The 16,913-nt window shown below is 35.6% G+C and overlaps 2 pseudogenes; one reads left to right on the top strand and one right to left on the bottom strand.

Annotated features, from left to right (window-relative positions):
• The window catches only part of LOC108521524 (40S ribosomal protein SA pseudogene), a 9,534-nt pseudogene extending 2,991 nt beyond the window's left edge, over positions 1-6,543 (bottom strand).
• An 8,466-nt stretch (positions 6,544-15,009) lies between these two features.
• Positions 15,010-15,668, top strand: LOC108521525 (60S ribosomal protein L10-like; annotated as a pseudogene).
• Positions 15,669-16,913: the final 1,245 nt, after the last annotated feature.

The following is a 16,913-nucleotide window of genomic DNA, read 5'->3' as shown; positions in this document are numbered from 1 at the left end:
AAAAAAAAAAAAAAAAAAAAAAAAAAACCTAGAGTTTAGAGAGATGTCTTATCCAGTCAGGTCATACAACTAGTAAGTGGCATAGCTAGGTATAGAGACCTTATTTTTGAATTTCAAGTTCAATTACATTAATCAGAGTTGACTTACCTTGAAATACATGTGTTTTGTACATCAGTGCATGTTACTATAAATATGCTACATTTTATTACCTAGATAATGTGCTGGTTTTGTCCTAAGTTTGTAGAATTGCTCTAACAATGTTGAGGACATTTTTTTTTTCCTTATTAAAATCTTGAAGAGGTGCTTTTATTTTTATTTATTTTTGTTTGTTTTAAGGACATGTTTTAAAATCTATCGTTTGGACGATTTGGGTTAATAACTTTTGTTTTAGTGTTTTAAAGAACAGGCTCAGTGAAAATACTTTATTAATATGATAAATGATAAGTTTAAATAAAATACATGAAAAAAGAAAGTGTAGTTTTGAAATAATTTATGTGGCATTGCACCAGCTTTTGAGAGAGTTAATTATTACGAGTTGCTGAACATTACTGCAATTTTCACATGGAAATACTTGCCTCTCTTATTTCCTTGTGTTATTGAAGACACATTATGAAAGCCATAATATCAGCAGCTTGCAATTTGGAACTCATTTGATTTAACTGATAAGAATCTTTTTCATTTCACAAAACATAACTTCACTCAGAAATATAAAAATGTTCTGCTGTATTAAACAGTGAATAATATAAGGATAACAATGTTAATTGACTTTTGGACTGCGAGTACTTGAATCAACTCTCTTCTCCATCATTTTTCCATTAGATTTTGCTTGAATTACTCAAAAAAACCAAGGTATTTATCCTGATTTGTAAAACAATATAACATTTTTCTGATAAGTGTTTTAACATTTTTAGAAATTATCTGCACTGTAAACAGACAGACAACAACAACAACAAAAACAAAAACAAAAAAACAAAACACTAAAGCTACCCTAGAATGCATGTTCAGCTGGATGGCCATTAAACATTTGTTCAATAGCCAATGATAATCTTCAAGTCAAATAGATCAAATTGGGCATTAGATTATACTGTAAAAGAACACAGTTGAGTCTGGGAGTTAATCCTATTAAGATTTGAATATTGACTGCTTTTGCAGTCTCCCCTCTTGTGGCAGGATTGGGTACTGGTTAATGATGTGAATTCTGCACTAAAGCCACCTTTCTTTGGCCACCTTCTAGCTGTGTGATTTAGTGAAGACTAATTTGCTTTCTGTACTTCAATTTTCTCATCTGTAGAATAAAAGTAACCACCTGCATACATAGAGAGTTTTAAGAATTAAATGGGACAACCAAGAGAGTGCCTAGTCCAATGTGTGGAACATTAACAAATACTAAATAAGCATTCATTTTCTTTTTTCCCATTCCTTGACTTCTCCTTTGTCTTCTCTCCAGCCATGAAAGTTTTCAGCACAGAGGGGCTTGTTGTGGACCCTACATTGTGCCTAGACTCCCTCTCAGGAAGACACCTGCTGCCCCTGCTATGGGTGTGCATTGGTAGAGAGCCTTCAGTTGCCAGCACCTGAATCCAGGGATTGCCTTGGATGCTGCCAACTGCTTTAATAAAACTCAGACCCTTTCCCAGGGCAGTCCACTTCTAAATGACAGACCACTCCTTGCATACAGAGGCTGGGCCATTTCTGCTCACATCCTTGTCACTCTGAAGGGTCATTCTAGATCCAGAGCTTCTCTGTGGGGTCTCTGAGGTGCACTGTATGTGTGCAGGTAGTTACTTTTATTCTACAGATGAGAAAATTGAAGTCCAGAGAAGCAAGCTAGCCCTCACTAAATCACACAGCTAGGAGGTGGCCAAAGAAAGGTGGCTTTAGTGCAGAATTCACATCATTAACTAGTACCCAATTAGCCGCAAGAGGGGAAACTGCAAAAGCAGTCAGTATTAAAACCTTAATAGGATTAGCTTCCAAACTCATCTGTGTTCTTTTATAATACGTTTTTTTTTTTTTTTTTAACCTAAGTTCATTAGGCCTGCATCACAACTCAATGTCTTGCTCTGTCTAATGTTGCTTTCTTCTCTCTGTTCTACAGAGATTGATCCAAAGGATACTTTGATAAACATCTTTCAGTAAACTCCAACTCGGAGTTTGTTCTGCAGAGAACTCAAGCTGCAAACCAGCTCCTCTCTGCTTTTTAAAAGACTGAGGAACATTTGATTCAAAGCACATCCAAGGGCACCCACTTTACTCCCTCATTTCACTTCCTCCACCTGTTTCACAGCACTGTCAGTAATCTCTCAGCCTAGGTGAGAAAAGATCCAGCAGCTAATGTAGAACACTCACTCCTGATAAAAAATAAATCCTTAGTTTGAGTAATAATCATTTCTCTCAGGCTGAAAAGCTTAATTTCAAGCTGGTTGGACTCTTAATTCTATAGGTAAGACCTACAAAGATTGTGAAACATTGATATTAAAACCTAATTAACTTCAGTGTTATATTCTGTCCAGAACTAGGCTGAGCTTTTTTAATGGCATAGCCTTATTTGGACAAAACAAAACATTCAACACTAGTGTTCTGCCATCAATCATTTCTACTGCTATTACCAACGAAAGCAACGATGGTAATAATAATACCTGAAATTTCAAATACCATATTACAGTTAAAAAATCCAATATGTAATAATGAGATAAGAAGGTTAAGAGTATTACTTAGTTACTATATATAAAGAAAATGAGGCCCAAACTGCTTAACAGTTCATGAAAGTTCACAGAACTAATTGGTGGAATCGAGGCTGAATTCAAACTTCTGACATTAGACTTGATGGTTTTTCTCCTACATTGTGATTAACCCCCATATCACTTACAAAAAGCAAGTCTGGGAACATGAATACAAATAAATAGTCTAAATTCTTTCATATTTGATTACTGGAAAATGTATGTTAATAGAAATACTTGTCCATAGAACACAGCTTTGGAGCCTATTCGTCCCAAAGAGCTGAACTTGCCTACACACAGCAACAAACAAATTACCTTACAAATACACAGCACTGACAATAGTTATGAACTCCAGTTACTAATACAGGCAATATCACAAATATGGATAATGTGGCTTTCCCAAGGATAAAAATGAAATCGGTGGGGCATGTGTTAGGGCCGTAGTTTGGGGAAAGTCTACCTGTGTGTTCTAAATAGATTTTCCCAGGGAGTAAATGGAAGCTTGGAATTAGAAACTGGGTTTCTTTGTTCCACCATGTGTTGACCTCTGTATACAGAACCAAATGAAGCTACATAGTGATTTGAATAGCAAGTGCTGTATAGAGTGTTCTATATTTAGAAATCACACTGAGTACGTTGGCAGAATTATAATGGCCTGATGTACTTTGTGGCATTACTTTGCTAAGAGGAGTGTAATGATTGTTTTGTTGACATATATCAGATATCTCAACTGACATATGTCAAATGTTAATCAGAAAAACATGAAACAATTTCATTTTTTCACTTAATCATTTTGATTGTCATTTTCTCAACATTATCAATTAGCATGCATGTTGTTTGCTGCAATTCATTTGTAAGATCAATTCAAGAGATTCCAAAGTATTGAACAAATTTTGCTCAAAGTCAGTGAAAAAAAATCCTTTATTAAAATTGAAAACAATGAAAATTCATAAAGCTGTATTGGTAAAGGAAAATTTTGCTTCAGCATGTTCATCATTAGATGATAGCAGGTGTTATGAAGGATAGAGCTATTTCTTATTGTTAATGTCCCATTTGGGCGCACAGGCAACAATTATGGTCTGCTGGGGACTGGGCTGCAGACTTCTCTGTTATGCATCACAAGGCACAATAACAGCTACAGTGAACTAGAGTAATAAATCTTCCCTGAAACAACAATTTGGTATTTACTTAAGTTTGTGATGACTATATGCTCTATTTTGAAGCACAGAATAACTGAGAATGGCTTTATGAAATCTTACGTGACATTCACAATTCTATAAATCCTCTCCAACCTATACAAACAAGAAGAAAATCTCACCAAATCTAATATTGTTACACATCTTTTTGCAATAAGAGGAAGGAAGGGAATGGTTTTATCATTTTGGGTCTTCATTCTGGCTAAATTCTAGTGTAGAAGATTATACAGTGAAATATTTTCTCAATGTTTTATAGAGTTTTGGCTCTACTCCCATTGTAAAAAATTGTCCTGGCATATTTGGATGGATTTTTGGATTTTCACACTTGGAGCAATGGAAGACTTGGTACTATCTTATTCATCTTTTTAGCTGAATACCTATCAGAACACTGGCCCATAGTAGGTTTTCAATACTAGTTATTAAGAGGACGGCAAAGATGAATGAAGCACACTCTCTTTGTTCTCATGGAACTCATTAGACCTCCATGGAGACACCTGTGTGAGATAATATTTTACTACACTTAAAAAGAGCTTTATCATGTTTAAAGCACCATTTATTTCAGAATCTCTCTGTATCCTTCTTTCCGTGACAGAGGAAGAAAATCATCAGGAAAAGAATCCTCCTATCCCCCGAGCTGTGACTTCTCAATCACTGATTTTTCTGCTGTTATTAGTAATAGCAGAAACAAATTACTGATGATTGTAACTATGATAAAAATGCTGGATATAGCTCATACAGAATCACAAAAGCAGAACAGAGTTCTGGCCTGTCCTCTTTTTCCATGCCAAATATGGCTCTGATTACTAAGTTACTTAGTAAAGGCATTCTAATTTAAATTCTTCAAACAATGATTCGTCCTAGGTGATAAGAAAGGTTACTGGCTTTGGGAAGTAGAACTCCTTGACCTTTGGTTCTTTCTTGTTTGCCTAGATAAATATGCCCTACCCAGAATTATGAAGACATAGGAAAATCTGAACAGACCAACAACAAGTAAGGAGATTGAATTAGTAATATTAATAGAATGTGTCACATTAAAGAAAAGCCTAGGATGTGATGGCTTCATTGCTGACTTCTACAAAACATTTAAAGAATAACTAATATCAATCTTCCTCAATCGCTTTCATGAAAGATCAAAGAGGAGAGAATATTTTCAAACTTTTTTTTTTTATAAGGCCAGCATTGCCCTCATACCAAAGCCACATAAGGACATTACAAGAAAAGAAAATTACAGGGCCATATCCTTATTCAATATAGATGCAAATATTCTCAACAAAATACTAGCAAACAAAATTCAATGCATTAACAGGATTATCCACCATGATCAAGTGGGGTTTATCCCTGGGATGCAAGGACAGTTCCTTGTATTTCTAGTAGTTTTTCATCTATATTTCAGTGTGATGCTAAAGGACACACAAATCTTCAGTATTACTGTAATATTTGCAAAGTCATCTCAGAATTATAAAATAGCTTTATCCTAGTTAATATTTCATTATAGCAAATATTATATATTATTATTATTTTACTAACATTACTTCTTATTTTATGTGTAGGTTTGCTAGGCATTTCTCTGCTTATTCTTTTATTGTCTGCATATTTAAATAATTTTCTGTGTGATATGATTATTTCATATAACATACAATAGAGTTTTCATTTTAAAACTCAACTGAGTTTTTTTCCAATGGCTATTTTCCTGTTATATTTATTGTTATAACAGATGTACTTGGCATATTATAATTTTATTTCAAACATTTTGCTAAATGCTTCCTTGATATCTTTTGTCTTATTTTAAAAAATCTGATTCATTTTCTTGATCTCTGAAATTAGACCCCTCAATCCCTGCAGTAATATTGAATGTACATAATGTGTTTAAATTCTATTTGTATTTACTTTTATTCCTTTAAAATAATTACTTAAACACATAAACTACATTTCTCACCATAACAGAATAGCAAGTTACATTTCTCCTGCCTATCACTCTACCAATATTCTGATATTAATTGATTGTAATTTTATCCCCATTATATTAATAGTAATTACCATTTGATATCATGCGGCTTTTCACAAAATTTAGCATTTGTATTCAGTGTAATAACCATAATAATTTCATTTATTTATATCTATTTAGCATTCAAATGGAGTCAGTGCTCACTGCCAATTCTTTTGTGCCATAATTTTATTATTCATTAGTTTATCTTTTAAATTCATGTTGAATGTGAATGATATATCTTACTGATGTTTTGCTTATTGGAAAAATTGTATTTCTTTCTCTTCACATGTAAATGATAATTAGGTTTGTGTGTCAGACATTGTTGGCTACCTAACCATTATCTATTTTATCTTCTAACTTGCCACCAAAATTTTGGTTTTGTTTGGGATGGCGATGTACCCAGCTAAATATATATTTTTTTTCAACCTTCCAAGACCAGTAAGATATTTGTAGTATGATAAAAGAGTACACATGCAGGTTGATTGGCCCCCTCAACCTTCTCTTGAATATGGACACCGCAAGCATATTCAGTGCTCTTGGGCCATGAATCTTACAAGGTTGAAGACAAAAATTAACAGGCTAGGAATGTTGGAGAAGAAAACATAATACCTGGCCGCTGAGCAGCTGGACCAAGCATCATCACTCGTCTGCCTCTAAAATGTTTGTTATTTGAGGTGAGTGATGTTCAAGCCACATTAACTTGGGTTTTCAATTAGCTTGAGCTGAACTGATATAGTTTGACATAGAATATAGCCAGTTTTAACCTTGTCCACTATTAAAGCGAAACTAGTGTAAATGGAACCTCTAAAGAACAATAGTTATCCTCGTAGTCTTCAATCCAATTTCAAACTTCTAGAGATATTTTCATTATGTTGATGATCATGTAACCCAATCTTCAGTATTATTCTGGGTTACTAATCCTTGCTTGAACTTGTGACCAGTCTTAAAAGCTACTGGTCTAGAACTGTGAGGTTGAATATAAGTAGCTACTAGCCTCATGTGTCCTATTAAATTTATGTTTATTAACATTAAACACATTTTTTTGAAAAACTAGTTCCTCTGTTGCACTAGCCACATTTCAGCTACCACATGTGGTTAGAAGATGCCATATTAGAAGAGCAGGTATAAACATTTTACCTCCATACAAAGTCTTATTGGGCAGCACTATCTTTGCTACACAAAATGTGCTCTTAAGACCAGAAGCTTCAGCACTACCTGGGGCTTGTTAGAAATGTAGAATCTCGGGTCCTACTATAGACATACTAAGTAAAAATTTGAACTTTGATAAGATTTCCAGGTAACTCATATAAACCCCAATGTTTGATGTGCACTACCCTATATGATCTGGTCCTGCATATATATTGGTCCCAATATTTAATAATAAGCTAACATTTATTGATATGTAGCAAGTTACTAAGAATTATTCTAAGAACTCTACAAAAATCTCAGTCAGTCCTCACAAAATGTAAAAGGGACATTATCTCCCTTCTACATATTGAACAAAAAGGCACAGAAAAGGCATATGACTTTACTAAAATCACTCTGTGAATACATCAGGGAGCCAAAATTAACACTCAGTCATTCTGACTAGATAACTCATAGTACTGGTTCCTCAGAACTCTCTATTATAATTGGTATCTTTAAATACTAGGTTTTAGGATCTCTGAGAGAAGGACCATGTCTTATTTTTTAATTAATTTTAATAATTTTTTTTAGACCAAGTCTTGCTCTGTCACCTAGGATAGAGTGCAGTGGAGTGACATAGTTCACTGCAGGTTCGACTTTCTGGGTTCAAGCCATCCTCTCACTCAACCTCTCAAGTATATGGGACTACAGATGAACACTATCATTTCCAGCGACATTGATTGATTGATTGATTGTAGAGACAGGTCTCACTATGTTGCTCAGGCTGGTCTTGAACTCCTGGGTTCAACTGATTCTCCCATCGTGGTCTCCCAAAGCAATGGGATTACAAGCATGAGCCACCACACCTGACCATGTTTTACTTTTGAGTTCAGAGCTTATTAGAATACCTGGCATACAAGACATTCTCAATTTCTATTTATAGAATGAAGCATGCATGAATGAATGTGGGGATCAAGGCTCATTTTGCCTGATGTCAAGTGGAGTTCCTAGTAACTGTCACAAAGTCTATTACTTTTAGTTGAAATGAAGAAGACTTTGTTTACCTTTGGTAAAAACAGAAATTTGAAACAATTCCACACAGTTATCACTCTTAAGCAAATAACAGATCCAGCAAAGAACACTGTGTGGGGTACTATGAAAAGTGAGTGGATAGAATTCCCTTAGTGATAAGCATCCACTAAAGCAGTTATAAAGGGTTTGGAGCATAAAAATTTTTTAATGACCAAATCAGAATAATGGCAGCTGTTGTAACCAACAGACCCAAATCCCCGAATGTATACTGCTTTAACATAATGTTTATTTCTTAGTAATGGATTCAAAACAGGTGTACCTAATGGGCAGCTAGCTCCTCTCCCAGTGGTGTTCTTTCCTTGTCTTTTGTGACTCTGCCGTGTTTACCACACAGTTTACAGGTTCTCTATGCTTATTTTGTTTTGTTTTTAAGATGGAGTTTCACCATGTTAAACAGGCTGGTCTTGAACTCTTGGCCTCAAGTGATCTTCCTGTCTTGGCCTCTTAAAATGCTGGTATTACAGGCATGAGTTTATGATTATTTGTAAAAATCCAGAAGAAATGGTTAAAACAAAAGTGTAGAGAAAGCAAAAAAAATTTTTTTTTTTTTTTGAGACAGAGTCTCGCTCTGTTGCCTACACTGGAGTACAGTGGCGCCATCTTGGCTCACTGCATCCTCTGCCTCCTGGGTTCAAGCAATTATCCTGCCTCAGCCTCCCGAGTAGCTGAGACTGCAGGTGCAAGCTGCCATGCCCAGCTAACTTCTTTTGTATTTTAGCAGAGACGGGGTTTCTCCATGTTCCCCAGGCTGGTCTCAAACTCCGGAGCTCAGAGAATCTGCCTGCCTTGGCCTCCCAAAGTGCTAGGATTATAGGCATGAGCCACTGCACCCGGCTGCAAACTTTCTTTTTTAACCCTCTTGTGTTTAATCCTCTTGGCTCCACCTACATGCAAGTTGGGGAAAGTGCTATGAAATTTAATCCCTGGCTGGGCAGCCTTTCCAAATCACACCTTTGTATTATGGTAGAGCCAACACAAATATTTTGATGGACAAGTATTCCCCTTTCTGTATATGCTGCGAGCAAAAAAAAAAACCCACATGATTTATTTTAGTTTAGATCTTCCTAACTGCAGAGCATGAAGCAAGAACTTCGATGTAGATAGTTTAATGGAAAGTGATTCCGGCAACCAAGGTGAGTGAGTAGAGTGAGACAAGAAAGGAAAGAAGGAAGCTATGGAGCTGGTTACTGTGGTACATAATGAGGCAATTGCATTTATGACTCTGACAAAATGTATGCATATTGTCCTCTAAAGTACAGAAGACAAGAATACTTAGCCCATTGACTCCCATACCCCATGAGCATTACCCCTTCAGATTAACTTCCCTGTACTCCCAGGCTATGCTGCAGGTTGTGTTAAGCAGTCTTGCCAAGATTTGGAGAAAATTCTGAAGCAGAAAAGATCAGAGTGTGTTCAGAGCTGTCTACTTTTGGAGGCTGGAATAGATAGGGAAAGACAATGCAAAACCCTGCATAACAAAAGAAAAAGTATACACAAAACACCATACAAGGAAAGACTAGTAAACTAAAATTAGGAGAGAAGGACAAGGAAGAATAAAAAATTTTCATGAAAGAGTCAAAACCTTTATAAAACAATGTCTCTCTAGCATAAGACACATGATGGACAGAAAGAAAGGAAAGTAACATTTGTCAAATACTAACTATATTGAATTTTTACATGCATCATACCATTTAATTCATCCAATAATCGTGAAACATAGGTATTGCTCTCATTCTACAAGGGAGACATTATGGCTTGGAAAAAATGAGTTAATTGTTAAAGATTATGTAACTGGCAAGTGCTGGGCTCCTAATTTAATGTCAGTATGGTTCCATGTCAATGATCCTTCCACTGAAACAGCAGAGGATAAGGAAAGGTGACTAATGATCTAGACAGTAATACTAAGAAAATGACCAAGGCCAGTGCCCCTCATACTGTAATATGCATATTAATCATCTACAGCGTTTTATTAAAATGCAGGTCTGATTCAGTAGATCTGAGGTGAAGCTTGAGATTCTGCATTTTTTCATGGGCTTCCACGTGATGCTGATGGTGCCGGTTTGTGGACCATACTTTAGTTGCTAAGGCCTGAACATTTCTACTGAAGTCTTGAGAAAAGAGAATTGTTAAAATAATATTTTCAACACCCATTCATGACTTTTATTATAAAAAAAAAAACTCTCATTAAACTAGGAACAGAGGGGAACTTCCTTAAATTTATACAGAGTATCTGCAAAAAATATACAGCTAACATCATACTTTAATGGTGAGAAACTAGAATCTTTCCCACAAGATCAGGAAAACGACAAGGATGTTTCCTCTCATTACTCCTTTCAACACTGTACTAAAAGTAATAGTGAAATAGCAAAGGAAAGAAAATAAAAGGTATACAGATTGGGAAAGAAAAACTAAAACTGTCTTTGTTCACACATGACATTATTGTCTATGTAGAAAATCTAAAAGAATTGACCAGAAAAACTCCTGGAAATAACAGTTAAAATACGTTGTAGGATACAAGGTTAATATACAAAAGTCAGTCACTTTTATGTATACTGTCAATGAACAAGTAGAATTTTAAATTCAAAATACAATACTATTTACATTAGTATGCACAGAAGTAAAATACTTAGGTATAAATCTAACAAAATACATACAAGATCTACATGCAGAAAACTGAACTAAATGAATGGAGAGATAGTCCATGTTCATGGGTACAAAGACTCAGTATTGTCAAAATATCAGTTCTTCCCAACTTGATTTATAGATTCAATGTAATCCCAATCAAAATCCCAGCAGTTATTTTGGGGATATGGACAAACTGGTTCTAAAATTTATATGGAGAGGCAAAATACCCAGATTAGCCAGCATGCTATTGAAGGAGAAGAACAAACCTAGTAAATTGACACTACCCAACTTCAAAACTTATTATGAAGTTCTAGTAATAAAGACAGTGTGATACTGGCTAAAGAATAGACAAATAGACCAATGGAGCAAAGTAGAAAACACAGAAATAGACCCATATAAACACAATCAACTAATCTTTGCCAACGACATATCAAAGATAGTTTTTTTTTTTCCAACAAATGGTGCTGGGACAACTGGACAACCATATTTAAAATAAATTTAGACACAGACTCTCCAGCTTTTACAAAACTAACTTAAGATGGATCACAGACCTAAACATAAAAATAGAAACCTATAAATCCCCTAGATGATAATATAGGAGAAAATTTAGATAACTTTGGGTATGGAGATGACTTCTTAGATGCAACACCAAAGTCATGATCCATGAAAAAACAAAGCTAAATTTTAGTAAAATTAAAAATTTATGTTCTATGAAATATACACTGTCAAGAAAAGGAGAAAACAAGCAACAGACTGAGAGAAAATATTTTCAGAAGCTATATCTGATAAAGGACTGTTATCCAAAATATCCAAGATCACTTAAACTCAACAATAAGAAAACAAAGAACCTGCTTAAGAAATGGGCAAAAATTTTGTAACTGTGTTTTACATTTAAGTGTTTAATTCATCTTAATTTTTGTATAAGGTGTAAGAAAGGGGTCCAGTTTCAGCCTTCTGCATATGGTGAGCCAGTTTTTCCAGCACCATTTATTGAATATAAAATCCTTTCTCCATGGCTTGTTTTTGTGAGATTTGTTCAAGATCAGATTGTTGTAGATGTGTGAGGATATTTCTGAGGTATCTGCTCTGTTCCACTGGTCTAGAAGAAAACCTAGGCAATACCATTCAGGATGTAGGCATGGGCAGAGACTTCATGATGAAAATGCCAAAAGCAATTGCAACAAAAGCCAAATTGACAAATGGGATCTAATTAAACTAAAGATCTTCTGTACAGCCAATGAAACTGTCATCAGAGTGAACAGGCAACCTACAGAATGGGAGAAAATTTTGCAATCTGCCCATCTGACANGTATCTGCTCTGTTCCACTGGTCTAGAAGAAAACCTAGGCAATACCATTCAGGATGTAGGCATGGGCAGAGACTTCATGATGAAAATGCCAAAAGCAATTGCAACAAAAGCCAAATTGACAAATGGGATCTAATTAAACTAAAGATCTTCTGTACAGCCAATGAAACTGTCATCAGAGTGAACAGGCAACCTACAGAATGGGAGAAAATTTTTGCAATCTGCCCATCTGACAGAGGTCTAATATCCAGAATCTACAAGGAACTTAAACAAATTTACAAGAAAAAAAAAAATAAACAACTCCATAAAAAAGTAAGCAAAGGATATGAACAGACACTTCTCAAAATAAGACATTTATGTAGCCAACAAATACATGAAAAAAGCTCAACATCACTGATCATCAGAGAAATGCAAATCAAAACCACAATGAGATACCATCTCATGCCAGTCAGAATGGCGATTATTAAAAAGTCAGGAAACAATAGATGCTGGCAAGGCTGTGGAGAAATAGGAAAGCTTTTACACTGCTAGTGGGAATGTAAATTAGTTCAACCATTGTGGAAGACAGTGTGGTGATTCCTTGATCTAGAACCAGAAATACCATTTGACCCAGCAATCTCATTACTGGGCATATACCCAAAGGAATATAAATCATTCTACTATAAAGTCACATGCACATGTATGTTTATTGCAGCACTATTCACAGTAGAAAAGACCTGGAACCAACCCCAATGCCCATCAATGATAGACTGGGCAAAGAAAATGTGGTACATATAACCCATGGAATACTATGCAGCCATAAAAAGGAATAAGATCATGTCCTTTGCAGGGACGTAGAAGGAGCTGGAAGCCATCATCCTTGGGAAACTAACACAGGAACAGAAAACCAAACACTGCATGTTCTCACTCATAAGTGGGAGTTGAATAATGAGAACACATGGACACAGGGAGGGGAACGACACATACTAGGGCCTGTTGCGGGCTGGAGGGAAGGGAGAGGAACTTAGATAATGGGTCAATAGGTGCAGCAAACCACCATGGCACACATATACTTACATACCAAACCTGCACGTTCTGCATATGTGTCCCGGAACTTAAAATTTACAAAAAAAAAAAAAAAAAAAAAAAAAAAAAGAGAGAGAGAGGGAGAGGGAGAGAGAGACGGAGAAAGAGGCAGAAAAAAACAAACAGAAATGTGCACAAGATCTGAACAGACACCCACCTCACCAAAGAAAATAAACAGATGGCAAATAAGCACATCAAAAGATGCTCTACATCATATGTCATCAGAAAACTGCAAATTAAATCACCAATAAGATATCTATTAGAAAGACCACCAAATGCTGAAAACTGACACCACCAAATGCTGGTGAGGATGTGGAGCAGTAAGAACTCTCGCTTACTGCTGGTGGGAATGCAAATGGTACAGTCACTTTGGAAGACACTTTGGCAGCTTCTTACAAAACTAAATATACTCTTACCATATGATCCAGCATTCATGCTCTTTGCTAATTATGATTAAGAAACCATGCAATAATTTCTTAATACTTAGAAATATTTACTCAAAAGAGTTGAAAACACACGTCCACACAAAAACCTACACATGAACGTTTCTAACAGCTTTTTTCAGAGCTGCTAAAACATGGAAGCAACCAAGATATCTTTCAGTAGATTAAAGGATAAGTAAAGTGTGGCCCATAAAGACAATGGAATATGATTTAACACTGAAAGAAAATGAGTTATCAAGCCATGAAAAGACATGAAGGAGATGAATGCATATATATATAAGTAAAAGAAGCCAATAGGAAAAGGCTACATACTGTATAATTTCAACTACGTGACATTTTGGAAAAGGCAAGACTAAAAAGATAATAAAAAGATTAGTGGCTGCCAGTGGCTAGGCGGGTGGAAGGAAAGAATAGATGGAGCGCGAAACATTTTTAGGGCAGTGGAACTACTTTGTGTGATATTATAATGGTTAATTCCTGTCCTTATACATTTTCCCAGATCCATAGAATGTACAACACTGAGTTAACCCTAATTAATATAAACTATGATTTGGTAACAAAGATGTGTCAGTGTAGGTTCATCAGTCATAACAAATGTGCCACTTTGGTGGGGGGTGTTGATGCTCTAATGGAAAAGACTACTTATGCATCAAGGCAGGGGTTATACAGAAAATTTCTGTACCTTCTGCTCAATTTTGCTGTAAACCTAAAACTACTCTAAAGATAAAATCAATTTTTAAAAAGTGGGCTGGGTAAGTTGGCTCGTGTCTGCAATCCCAGCACTTTGGGAAGCCAGACAAAAGGAAGGCTTGAGGCCACCTGTTGCAGTCCTAGTTACTCAGGAGGCTGGGGCAGGATGCTGGGGCAGGAGGATTTCTTAAACCCAGGAGTTTGAGGTTACAGTGAGCTATGATCATACCATTGCACTCCAGCCTGGGCAACAGAACAAAATCCTCTCTCTAAAAATAATAATTAAAATAATAATTTTAAAAGGAGATATTCTTGCTTCAATAATGGACTTAAAATAATTTGTTTATGTTTACATTATTTAGAGGATTCTATTTCAAGTTGTATCCATAGAGTAATTAGGATTTTCTCAAAACTCTGTATTTTCTAATTATTGTAGTTCATAAAAAAATAGAGAAATACTGGCATCATGAGAAACATACAAATCTATGATACCAGCCAACCACCTATTTATGAAGGTTATTCTATTCTTAACTGAATCAACCTACACCTCTGCTATTTGGCAGATTGGTAGAGAGAGATGATATCCATAAAAGGGTTATTTGCATACACTCTATGTAAATTCAAATGTATAAAATATATTGATGCCACAAATAAAATTTAAAAGTGTACATTAAATAAGACTTCCTCACTTTTCATTTGGCATGCCACTTAAGATTCTGGTATCTACATGGAACACCCCACTAGGTATTACTGATATTGTAAAAACAAAACATACCTAAAGTCTGGCTTCTGCAGAGGTGTCCCTGATGCCAACATTCGCATTTTTGACCTGGGACAGAAGAAAGCAAAAAATGGATGAGTTTCTACTCTGAGGCTACATGGTGCCAGAAGAACATGAGCAGCTCTTCTCTGAAGCAGTGGAGGATGCCCACATTTGGGCCAACAGATACATGATAACAACTTGCAGCAAAGTTGGCTTTCATATCCTAGTGTGGTTCCACCCCTTCCAAGTCATTCACAACAGAAAGATGTTGTCCTGTGCTAGAGCTGACAGGCTCCAGGTGGGTATGGAAGATGCCTTTGGAAAGCTACAGGGCACCATGGCCAGGGTTCACATTAGCCAATTCACATGTCCATTCGCACCAAACTGCAGAACAAGGAGCATGTGACTGAGGCCTTATACAGGGCCAAGTTCAAGTTGCTTCACCAGCAGATGATTCGCATCTCAAAGAAGTGGGGCTTTACCAAGTTCCAGTCAGATGAATTTGAAGGCATAGTGGCTGAGAAGCAGCTCATCCCAGATGGCTGTAGGGTCAAATATAATTGTGGGTTTTGCCATTAAAAGTAATTTCTTTTGCACCACCCTAATACATCCCCAATTGTGGTCTCCTGGATCAGTGACAGGTCCTACATTCATGAGACTTTCCACTGTGCCCCCTCCTCTTTCTGCCCACCAATAAATCCTAATTCCTGTAAATAAATAGTAAATAAGACTTAAACTTAAGCAAATATGCATCTATCATTTAATAGCCTTGTGAGGCTGGGCTTGTGACTTCTTTAAATCTAAGTCTCCAGACTCTTAGGTTAGGGTAGATTAACACCTAACCCATAAATGTCCTATGCTAGTGTTTTATGCTAGAGTGCCTGGGATAACAGAAAAACCAAAACCCTATTATACGTATTGATATTGAGCCCAAAAGTAAATCAACAGCAGAAACAGAATCAAGCAAAGCAGTTGGGATAGATAACTGTAAGAATTTCAGAAAGAAGAAGCAGGAACTTTACTCTTAAGCCTTGGCTGGAAAAATAAGTATTCCCATTACTATTACAGAGTTGGCTTTATCCATCAAGTACCATATTAGTAAGAAAAATGCCTATGGGTGTTAGAAATGTTTATAAGTCTATTAATTTCAGAACGAACACTTTCTGAATTCTTCAAGGTGAAAACCAGTTTGTACTCTTCCTGGCATTGATCTTTCTCCACAACTCGCTCTAAAAAAAATCAATGGCAGTTTCTTGCTGGGCTCTGTTTGGAAGGAACTGGAAGCAAGTCAAACAGCTTTGGAGTTTATTTTTGTTAAAGGGTGGGCACAATAGAGGATGTCCTCGACATCTGCAGCATCCATGATGAATTATTTATTCCTGATTATTCTGAGCAGACAGACTTGTTTGCAGTAATATGTCACACATATTACAAAAGTTAGAATGCAAATGAAAGAGGGCCAATCTTATTTTAGAACCATAAAATTTCTTAATGTTTAGAAATATTGTCTTTGATGTTAATGATAAAAAAATCTTTTAAATCAATTTTTGGCTTCTAATAATATATTAGTCCTATGTTTATATTTATATTTTATCAAGCTTTTAGTGGTTGTATCATATGTCAATCTTATTTTTATAGGTATTCTGAAGGATAAATCTTAAATATGATATCTCATTACTAATTTAACTTGAATTGACAACTGTTTTCAATAATGGGTTGAATATAGCAATATAATCAAAAGTCATTTTTAAATTAGTTTGAATACATGTGAATCACAATTGAGAAACTTGGTAAAAAGGAAATTCCATTTTTTCTTAAGAATAAAATATGAATTTAGTCTCAGTGTGTGCTAAGTGTTGTTTCGCAGTTTATTATAAATAAAATGATATTCAAGAATTATC

Source organism: Rhinopithecus bieti, unplaced genomic scaffold (genome assembly GCF_001698545.2).
Source record: "Rhinopithecus bieti isolate Rb0 unplaced genomic scaffold, ASM169854v2 scaffold_61570, whole genome shotgun sequence".
Lineage (NCBI taxonomy): Eukaryota > Metazoa > Chordata > Mammalia > Primates > Cercopithecidae > Rhinopithecus > Rhinopithecus bieti.
The sequence above is the reverse complement of the archived record's forward strand: the minus strand, read 5'-3'. Positions and strand labels throughout refer to the sequence as shown.